This window comes from Gavialis gangeticus, unplaced genomic scaffold, assembly GCF_001723915.1.
Source record: "Gavialis gangeticus isolate Ggan-Ray unplaced genomic scaffold, GavGan_comp1, whole genome shotgun sequence".
Lineage (NCBI taxonomy): Eukaryota > Metazoa > Chordata > Crocodylia > Gavialidae > Gavialis > Gavialis gangeticus.
The window spans coordinates 74,007,655-74,017,762 of record NW_017728992.1 but is presented as its reverse complement, the minus strand read 5'-3'; the positions used below and the strand labels follow the sequence as shown (position 1 = coordinate 74,017,762).

At 46.4% G+C, this 10,108-nt stretch overlaps 1 protein-coding gene across 4 annotated transcripts in view; it reads left to right on the top strand.

The window, feature by feature from the left end:
- Window positions 1–10,108, top strand: part of CNDP1 (carnosine dipeptidase 1) — a 70,445-nt gene that overhangs the window by 4,683 nt on the left and 55,654 nt on the right. The window contains exon 1 of one of the 4 annotated variants that reach the window (XM_019524360.1): window positions 373–467. The exons of the other annotated variants lie outside the window; for them this stretch is intronic. The gene's annotated coding sequence lies outside the window, so the exon portion shown is untranslated. Of the gene's footprint in view, window positions 1–372; window positions 468–10,108 lie in introns of those variants that run through there. 4 annotated transcript variants of the gene reach the window in all.

Genomic DNA, 10,108 nt, shown 5'->3' with positions numbered 1-10,108 from the left:
AATTAAAAAAAAAATTTTTCCCGGGGGGGGGGGGGAATTCTGTTATGGTCTGGTGTGATATTATTTTTTTCATTCTCCTTTTTTTCCAAGTGCCATAATTAGCAGAGGAAGAGCCCTAAATACTTGGCACTTAGCAAATTCAGGCACTTAGATCACTGTCAGATTCTAGTATCCTTGAAAAGATGGCCTAGAATGAAGTAGAAGGAAACAGTGCCTTGATTTTTTTTTTCCTAGCTTGGATTATTATTTGACAGATCAGCTTAAAACCTGTCATAAACTTCTGAACCAAGAGTTAATTTTTAGCCTGTTAGTACCATTTCCTAATTTACACATGTTTAATGAACTTAGATACTGTTTTGCTTAAGTCCTTGTTTTACAACAATTAAGAAGGATATCTCATAGTTCAGAGTTTCTCCTTCACCACTTTTGCCATAAACAAAGTCGAATAATAACAACAACACACAGAGGTAAGAGTTTTATTTTTGCATGCTACATACTTAAAGAAAGCTGTTCATTAGGGTCTCACTTATTTGCTTGAGTATCAAACACAGGACTTACCATTCTCATTTTCTGGTCCATCTGTTCAATAACATTGCTGCCTTTGCAGGATACGATTTCTTAGAGTGATATCCTTTATTGGACCAACTATGCAGTTGAGATAAAGTTATACAAGCTAACTCAGGATAGACTGACTTATAAAAATGAGACTGTTACTGGAGTGTGAAACTACTTTCATCCCTACTAACATAGATGAACCTGCCAGCACTTCACATGTAGAATTTTATTGAAGCTACAAGATTAGGAGGACTAGATTAGACTCTTATTTCTTTAGCCATTTTTAGTTACTGTCAGATTTTGGGAGGGGCTGAATTTCTCTTGCAATTTGTTGAATGTTGACTACAATGGAAGCCGTTTCCCATGGAGAATCATCGAGTGAGGAGCCAAAAATGCTGAAGTCATCTATGCGGCCACAAGGGGTCCTACCACTTCAATCTGACTGGCATCTGGACAATCACTAACACTCTCTGCTCAGGAGAGAGCTTCTCAAGGTTATGTTTTTAAAGAAATTGTTAGTTGATTAATGGTTCCATTAGGAAGATCTTCACTTTGAAAGACCCACCATTTATTAGGAAAACCAACCCTTGCTGTAACTGAAGAGTCTCTGTGTTTCAAAGGTGTGTTTTACTATTAGCAAGGTGCAGACCAGACATTCTTCATGTTTACATCAATTAGTAAGAAGAGAAATATTTCACTGCATCCTTTCAACAAGTCAACACATGCTTATTCTGTGCATTACTGGCTTGTTTCCTGGAAATAATGAAACCCAGATCCATAGATTTCCCTTTGCTTTGTGATGGCATAAACCAAATATAACCTAAGCAAGAACTCTAAAGCCTGGTCTACACACAACTTTTATACCAGTTAAACTAAGGTAACCTACTCATATCCTACTGCATTCAGGAAGAGCTAAACCAGTATGAGTTGCCTTCATATGAATAAAGCTGTGTCATAATTAGAAAGTGTGTTATGGTCTTTTAATTATACTACCTAATTAAAGCAATATAAAATTTGTTTATAGACACAACCATATTGCATAAGCCAAGTAAATAAATAAAAACTTGAGAATCAAAGGTGGAGTCTTTCCTTCAGTAAGTGTAGTGAAGGAAGGGAAACGCTAAGAATGACAGGCATTATTTCTAAAAATAACTGTTTAACTTTTTCCAACAGGTATTACTTGTTCCTCAAAGTCAGATCAAATCAAACCTATTAGGATCTGAACACTAGTGTTTTGTTTTTTTCTTCTCTATTGCCAGCCTGTACTATTCATTTAAGTTGATGTTTTTGGCTGCAACAGTGAGATACTTTAATGTTGCCAGAAGGCTCACTTCTTTTTATTAAACTTACTCCTTTTCTTCAGTTCTTCCTGGTTGCTATAAAATGTTAGTTAAATGGTGATGCTCTCTGCATTGGCAGCGTGCAGAATCATGTAGATTCATCTCTTTGACACGCCTCCCTCCTTCCCTGAAGTACAATACAACATAGCTGCTGTCTAATTCCTTTTTGGATTTACAGTATTTAGTCCACCCTGCAACTTCCGAGGGCTCTGTAAGTATTTTCTCTCTCTTTTTTCAGCATTCTGCATAATTCATGCTTGCTTTTTAGCTTCAAGTTAAATTTCACACATGCACAATGTTTAATAAGAAGGCTGTAGATCTCATCTTGGACATTGTACTGAATTAGTCATTAAACTCTTGGTTGGTTGGTTGGTTTGCTTTCCCCTGCAGAACTTTAAGGAGTTTTTTCCCCCCCAGAACAATTAAGAACTAGTGAAAACTGAATGGTGGCCACACATGCTAGCCTGTCTCTTCCTAGGTTCATTTGTATATGAGGCAGACAAAAAAGAAAAGCTCATCAGGACCATATCAAAAGTAAGCATATAAAAATCAGCTTTTTTCAGCACTTATCTCTATGTATTTTAAAATGCCGTGTTACTGTGGGTTTAAAATGCTGTGAAACTGTTGGTTGTCATAATTCCTTTCTTTTCCTTTCTATGCAATGAAAATAGTGTACATATGAAACAGCAAAAGCTTATACATACACAGAATAGGAAAATTGTGTATGAAGAATCAGAGATGCCTCTTTCTTGTTTGCCTTTGTTTATTTTAATTTCTTTGATCTATGCTTTTATCTGAGTTCAAAATTGATTCTGTATAACTAACAGAACCCAGATAAACCTGTTTTGTAATTCAGGGTGAAGTGAAATGAGGACAGATGACCTAGATCAGTGCTGCAAGTCTTTCCTGGACTGAGGTTTGAGAAGAAAGAGGTAATTGAACAATTTCAGAAGAAATAGACTAAATGTGAAATTAGGGAGCCTGTCAAGTTATAGTAGGTGAAAAGAAACATCTCTATCTTTACTGATGCAAATATCTTATTAAGGTGGTCACGTGCTGTGCTTTCCTCCAGTCTCTCACATCACTCCTACCTCCCCTAATTGAAGAGTGGACCTCCACAAGTTACCCATCTTAAATTTGATCTCCAGGTTATGCTAGTCCTTATTCTTACTGCCTTGCCATACTTGTACAACATGCATGCAGTATATTAAACACTTTTGTAGGTCCTCTCAAGCATAACGCTCAGATGACAGGCTTCACTCTCACCCTTGGTTCTGAGGTGGCAACCATCCTGTTCTTAAACTGTTAGCACAAGCAAGAAACTTCCCTCCAGCAGTCTCTAACCAAAGCTGATTGAAATGACTCTAAAGCACCTCTTTCCTAAACAGGCACAAAACACTTGGAGCCTGTTTCAGCTGGGCAGCAGCTGGTATGACTTACGTGCAGGAGCTGAGAGCCATTCAAATGCATGGCAAAAGTTGGAGCATTTGTGCTGAAAGACTTTTGTGTGTCCATACCCACATTGTCTTGGCATATGAAAGTACATAGCAAAAAAAAGAAAAGGATAAAAACCACAGCAGGATGGCATGCTTGGATCTTACCTAAAGCCTTCCATGTCTCTGAAAGCTCTCTATGAATAGTCCTGGTGATTGAATAACCTTTTACACTCCCAATTTTGGAGGGAGTTATTAATTTTCTAGTGTCCTTCTGAAGTCTGCTCCTAATCCTTAGCAAACCAGCTGAGTCACCCTGCCAAATACCTTGAAGTAGCAACTTGTCAGGTAACAGTTCAATAACTCTTAGATTTTTCTCTCTCGAAATGGCTTATCAAGAAATGTCTTGTCTCTGGCCATTGTTTCTCCATTGTTTCTTTGAGAACGTAGGATAGATTTGTATCTTATAGACTGTCACAGGGTAATGGCATGGTATAGCCCCCGAAGGGCAAAAGGGGAACCCCGGGACCCAAAACAGGACCGGGGAAATGAGGGGAGAAGAGAAAAAACAACGATCTCCTTACCTGCAGCTGACGACGCGGAAGGACCAGAAGAGGCGGTGGGACCCACGCGGCTGATTAGCCACGTCTTTTTGAAATTGCGGCCAGCTGCGATCAATGACGATCGGAGCCGGCACGGGGGCATAAAGAGCACCCTGAGAGAAGAGGAGCGGGGGGGGGGAGAGAGCTGGAGCAGAGCTACAAGTGGAGGCATTCTTGGGGCCCTGCTCGGAGGCGAAGAAGGGGCCAGCGGCCAGCCATGAGGCAGGAAGACACCCTTCAGCTGCGGGAAGGAGAACGCCTGGGGAGAGGCAGCAGATGCCTGGGCTCGCAACAGTGGAGCCGGGTGTGAGGATCCGGGGACGGAGTCCAGCGATAAAAACCACCTGGAAGAGAGGGGAACGAAAGAGGACCTGGCAGTCCAGGTGGGATTGGCACGGGTTTGGGGAGAACCCCAGAGTCCATCCCGGCAGGGAGCCGAAAATATAAGCAGTGAGAAGGGCTGCAGAGGACAGGATTCTGCTGGGCAACCACTCGGCGAGGGACTGAGTAAAGAGAGAACCAGAGTGGCTGGGAGCAGCCCTGGGTAGCACTTAGAAAAATACAGCGGAGCCTCGCAGAAGACCATCACCCCAAGAGTCCCAGCTCCGGATAAGCTTAAGTAGTTGACCTCCTCCACTGAAATTTACGAGCAAAGTCGTGGCAGGTGAGAGAGGTCCTAGGAGCAGTCCCCGCGCCTATCTGGAATAGACAATTCCAGGGACGAGGCAACAGACAAGCCCACACACCAGAGGCCGAGCAGCTCAAGACTGAACGTTTGAAGCTCGCCAGTTGCATAGACTAACCAAAGTGTGTGTGTGTGTGTGTGTGGCAGTCCCTCAAAATTGAGGATGATGTCTGTCAGGCTTGCTGGGTCCTCAGGTGACTGAGAAGCCTAATTATGGATGCACACAGTCTTTGACAATGGGGGCATGTTGTTGCACAGGGGAGTGGGATTTGCAGCACTAGGTTGGTCTCCTTCTCCTTCCTCTGATGCTGCCGTTCTGCCTGGGTATCCAGTTGTTGGGTCTCAAAGTGATGCGTGCGTGGGTGGACAAGGTGGTGCCATGCTGACCATTCAGCATCTTGTTCCTCCCAGCTGTTGGTGTTGATGCCTCCGTGCTTGAGGGCGACCCTGAGCATGTCCTTGTACTGTTTCCTTTGGCTGCCCTTTGAGTGTTGGCCAATGGAGAGCTGAGAAAAGAGAATCTGGAGAGGGAGGCAGTTCTCAGTCATCTGGATGGAGTGGTCCTTCCATCGGAGTTGATGTCTCAAGAGCAAGGCTTCAATACTGGAGGATGCAGATTCATGGAGGACGCTTGCACTGGTCCAGTGGTCCTCCCTTTTGATCTCCAGGATTTGACACAAACACTGCTAATGAAAGCTCTCAAGGGTCTTAATGTGGCATCGGTAGAAAGTCCAGGCTTCACTGCAGTAGAGGAGAGTGGTCAGCACGACAACCATATAAACCAGGACCCTCGTTGACTTCTGAACATCTCTATTTTCAAAGACACAGTGTTGCAGCTTGAAGAAGGTGGCACTGGTGCAGTTGACCCAGTGCTGTACTTCTTCATTGATGGTAGCCCATTGAGAGAGGTGCCTGCCGAGATGCAGAAAGTGCTCCACATGCTCCAGAGCCTCCTCATCTATGTAAATGGCACAAGGGATGTTCAGTTGGCTGGGGTGGGGAGAGGGTTGGTGGAGAACCTTTGTCTTCATGATGTTCAGAGACAGGCCAAGTCTCTTATATGATACATTGAAGAGATCTAGGGTCACTTGAACATCCTGTGCGGAGTGAGCCATTATGCAGCAATCATCCACAAACTAAGTCATGGATGTCCTTGGTGGTGAGTTTCATTTTTTTTGTCTGGAAATGCACAAGATTTGAAAAGCATCCTGTCCAGTCGATAGTGGATACTGATGTCAGATGGTAGATCATCTCGGATGAGATGGATGATGACAGTCAGGTAGATGGTGAACAGGGTGGGGGTGATCACACAACCTTGTTTAACCTCAGTCTGGATGCGGAAGGTGTTGGTTTCAGATCTGCCACTCAGGACGGTGGCAGTCATGTTGTCATGCAGGAGTCTCAGCGTGGTGACAAACTTCAGCGGGCAGCCAAGGCATTGGAGGATGGTCCACAGAGCTTCATGATTTAGGGAATCGAAGGCATTGGTCATGTCAATGAAGGTGAGGAACAGAGTTCTTGATTTTGCTCCCGACATTTTTCTTGGATCTGCCTGGCAATTAAGTGCCCTGGGATGGTCAGAAGCTGCACTGCATTTTGGGAAGAATCTCCTCAGTGATGGGACAAAGGTAGTTCAGGAGGATGCAGGCCAGGATTTTATCCCAAAATGGACAGGAGGGAAACCCCCCTGTAGTTCCCACAATCAGATTTGTTCCCCTTCTTGTAGGTCATGAACAAATGGTTGTGTTCTTGAGATCCCTGGGGGATGACCTCTTCATCCCAAAGGCAGAGGATAACCTGGTGGAGTCATGATGTGAGCTGGAAGCCACCAGCATGGTAGACCTCTGTAGGTATACTATCTGGCCTGCAGGCTTTGTTGGTTTTCATCTGTTGGATGGCCCACTTCAGCTTACCGATAGTTGGTGGATTGCCAAGGGAATCCACCACAGGGAACTGAGGGACAGCTTGGAGGGTCTCCTCCAATATAGGGTACACTCCCGGTTAAGGAGGAGTTCAAAATGCTCCTTCCAATGTAGACAGATGGCATCGTCATCCTTGAGAAGCCAGGAACAGTCCTGTGATAGGAGGGGGTTTTGTCCAATGGAGCAGGGTCCATAGATTATCTTGGAAAAAGTTAGATATGTCATACTGGTTGGTGTAGTCCTGGATCACACACACCTTCTCCACCCACCAGTGGTTCTTCATGTCATGGATACATCTCTGGACCTCAACCTTCAGCTGGTGGTACACTGCTATCTTTCGCTGAGTTTGTGGATGGCTTTGCCAGGTGATGAAGTCTGCACGCTTCCACTAGAAGAGATCGCAAATCTGAGTGTCACTGGCATTGAAGCAGTCCTAGTTCCTTCATGATGCAAACCCAATAGTCTGGGCATAGTCCACTTGGACAGTGGACTTGAGTTGTTCCCAGTGTGCCTGAATGGAGATGTCATCAGCAGCAGGGACTTGCTCCAGTGTACTGTACAACTGGGCCTAGAACTCCTCCCACTGTCCAGGGTTCTTCATAGCTGCGACATTCAGTCATCTCCAGGTGGCCTTCTGGGTCTTCCAATGTCTTGGTGCTAGGCAGATGTTCATCACTGAATGCACAAGTCAGTGGTCCATCCAGCAGTCTTCAGATCCCTTCAGGGCCCTCGTGATGAGCACATCCTTCAGGTCTCTACTTCAGAAGATGATGTAGTCCAAGAAGTCCCAGTGCTCTGACCTTGGATGTCTCCACATGGTCTTGAGCTGGTCTTTCTGATGGAAGACAGTATTCATCACAATCAGGCCGTGTTGGGTGCATTTGGTTAGGAGCAGGATACTGTTGGCATTGGCCTTCCTTATGCCATTCTTGCTGATAGTTCCGCTCCAGATTTCATGGTCATGTCCAACCCGGGCATTGTAGTCACCCAGGACAATGACCTTGTCATCCCTGGGGATGAAGTCAAGGTCATTGTCAAGATCGGAGTAGAACCGTTCCTTGACTTCCTCATTGGAATCCAGAGTTGGAGCATATGCGCTGATGACAGTGGTGCATTGGTTTTGTCTGAGGTGCAGGTGAAGGGTCATCAGCCTTTCATTGACACCTAAAGGGAGTTTGAGGAGCACATCATTGATCTTGTTCCTGATGGCAAAACCAACTCCATGGATATGGGGGTTGTGGTCTGGTTTTCCTTTCCAGAAGAAGGTGTACCCTTCATTGACCCCCATTAGCGGTCCCTCCCCAGTGAGTCATGTTTTGCTGAGAGCCGTGATGTCGATGTTATGCCTCACTAACTCCCGAGCCACAATGGCAGTTTGTCTTTCTGGGTGATCGCTCTTTGGGTTATTGATAAGCCTTCTCACATTCCAGGTTCTGAAGTTTAGCTTTTTCTTATTTCGATCACAGGAATGGTGCTCCCGCTGGATGTGGCTTCCCAACCTATTTTTAGGGCACCTTTTCTAGCCCCTTCCCCATCAGGGTGAGCAGAGGGTATCCTAAAAAGGGCTGCTTGGTCACGGATACAGCTGCCGAAGCACACCCCTGTCCCAACACAGGTGCCCAACAATCATTGCTCATCCGCCACCTGTGTGCAGATTCTTGGCTGGGGGCCCCCAGGTATCAGCTCTGCCCTAACAGCTCTGCCCCCATCACCAGTCCTCCACCACAGGGCTTTTGGACCTGATGGAAGCCTGCATATGGCATGTTTAACATGGGAACCCGAGTGCACAGTCAGGTACGCATGATCTTGGCGATTGGTGGCCAGGTTCAGTGCATGGCGAACCACGATCATATAGAATCGTAGAAGTAGGGTTGGAAGGGACCTTGGAAATCTTCAAGTCCGACCCCCTGCCTGGGCAGGAGAAAAAACTGGGATCAAATGATTCCAGCCAGGTAGGCATCAAGCCTCCTTTTAAAGACCCCCAGGGTAGGAGCCAGCACCACTTCCCTTGGAAGTTGGTTACAGATCCTGGCCACCTTGACTGTGAAGTAATTCTTACGGATGTCTAGTCTAAACCTACTCTCCAACAACTTGTGGCCATTATTCCTTGTTATGCCAGGGGGCGCTAGGGGAAACAAGGTCTCTCCCAAACCCTTCGGGTGGCCCCTAGTGAGTAGATGGTCACCAGGTCCCCCCTCAGTCTTCTCTTGTGAAGGCTGAACAGGTTCAGGTCCCGCAGTCTCTCATTGTAGGGTCTGCCCTGTAGTCCCTAGATCATGCAGGTAGCCCTCCTCTGGACCCTCTCCATGTTGTCCACATCCCTCCTGAAGTGGGGTGCACAGAACTGGACACAGTACTCCAGCTGTGGCCTGACCAGTGTTGCCTAGAGGGGAAGGATCACCTCCTTGGCCCTGCTTGAGATGCACCTGTGGATGTATGACGAGGCGCGGTTAGCCCTGCCAACTGTGACCTCACATTGTCAGCCCATGTTCATCTCGGAGTCAGTAATGACTCCAAGATCCCTTTCTGCCTCTGTGCTCTCAAGAAGGGAGTTTCCCATTCTGTAAGTGTTCTGCTGGTTCCTACTGCCCAAGTGCAGCACCCTGCACTTGTCAATGTTGAAACGCATCCTGTTTTTGTTAGCCCACCGCTGTAACCTATCCAGGTCTTGCTGCAGTCTTTCCCTTCCTACTAGCATGCTCGCCTCACCCCAAATTTTGGTATCAGCAAATTTTAAACAGGTTGCTTTTCACCCCATCATCCAAATTGCTGATAAAGAGATTGAACAGCGCGGGCCCAAGGACCGAGCCCTGGGGGACTCCGCTGCCTACTTCTCCACAGGTCAAATATGACCCGTCCATCACCACCCTCTGAGTATGAGCCTTTAGCCAATCTGCAATCCATCTGACTGTGTAGGCATTAATGCCGCAGTCACCCAATTTTTTAATGAGGATGGGGTGGGAGACAGTGTCAAAGGCCTTGCTGAAGTCCAGAAAGACTACATCCATGGCAACACCTACATCCAGTGCTTTTGTGACCTGATCATAAAAGGCAATCAAGTTGGTCTGACATGGCCTGCCTCTAATGAAACCGTGCTGGTTGCCCTTGAGCATCATCGCTGAGGCCAGCCCATCACAGATGTGCTCCGTGATGATTTTCTCAAAGAGTTTCCCTAGGATTGAGGTAAGACTGACAGGCCTATAGTTGCCTGGGTCCTCCCTCCTCCCTTTTTTAAAGATGGGGAGCATGTTGGCTATCTTCCAATCATCTGGCACCTGGCCCGAGCACCACGAGATGACTGGGGCCACTTCCCCATTGTGGTTTCTTCCACCTTCACAGCCATTGGGGCCACAGCCTTCCTCCACCTGCTCCACTGGTGAGGACTTCTTGGATTGTTCTCTGTCTGGAACCTCCCCCTCAACCTTACCACCATGCGTGCCCCTACCAGCAGCATAAGCTCCAGGTGGTCATTGGAACATGCAAGCCTCTCCACCACAACAAGGTGACAATCCTAGGCAGGTGTGTGTATACACACACACACACACACACACACACACACACACACACACAC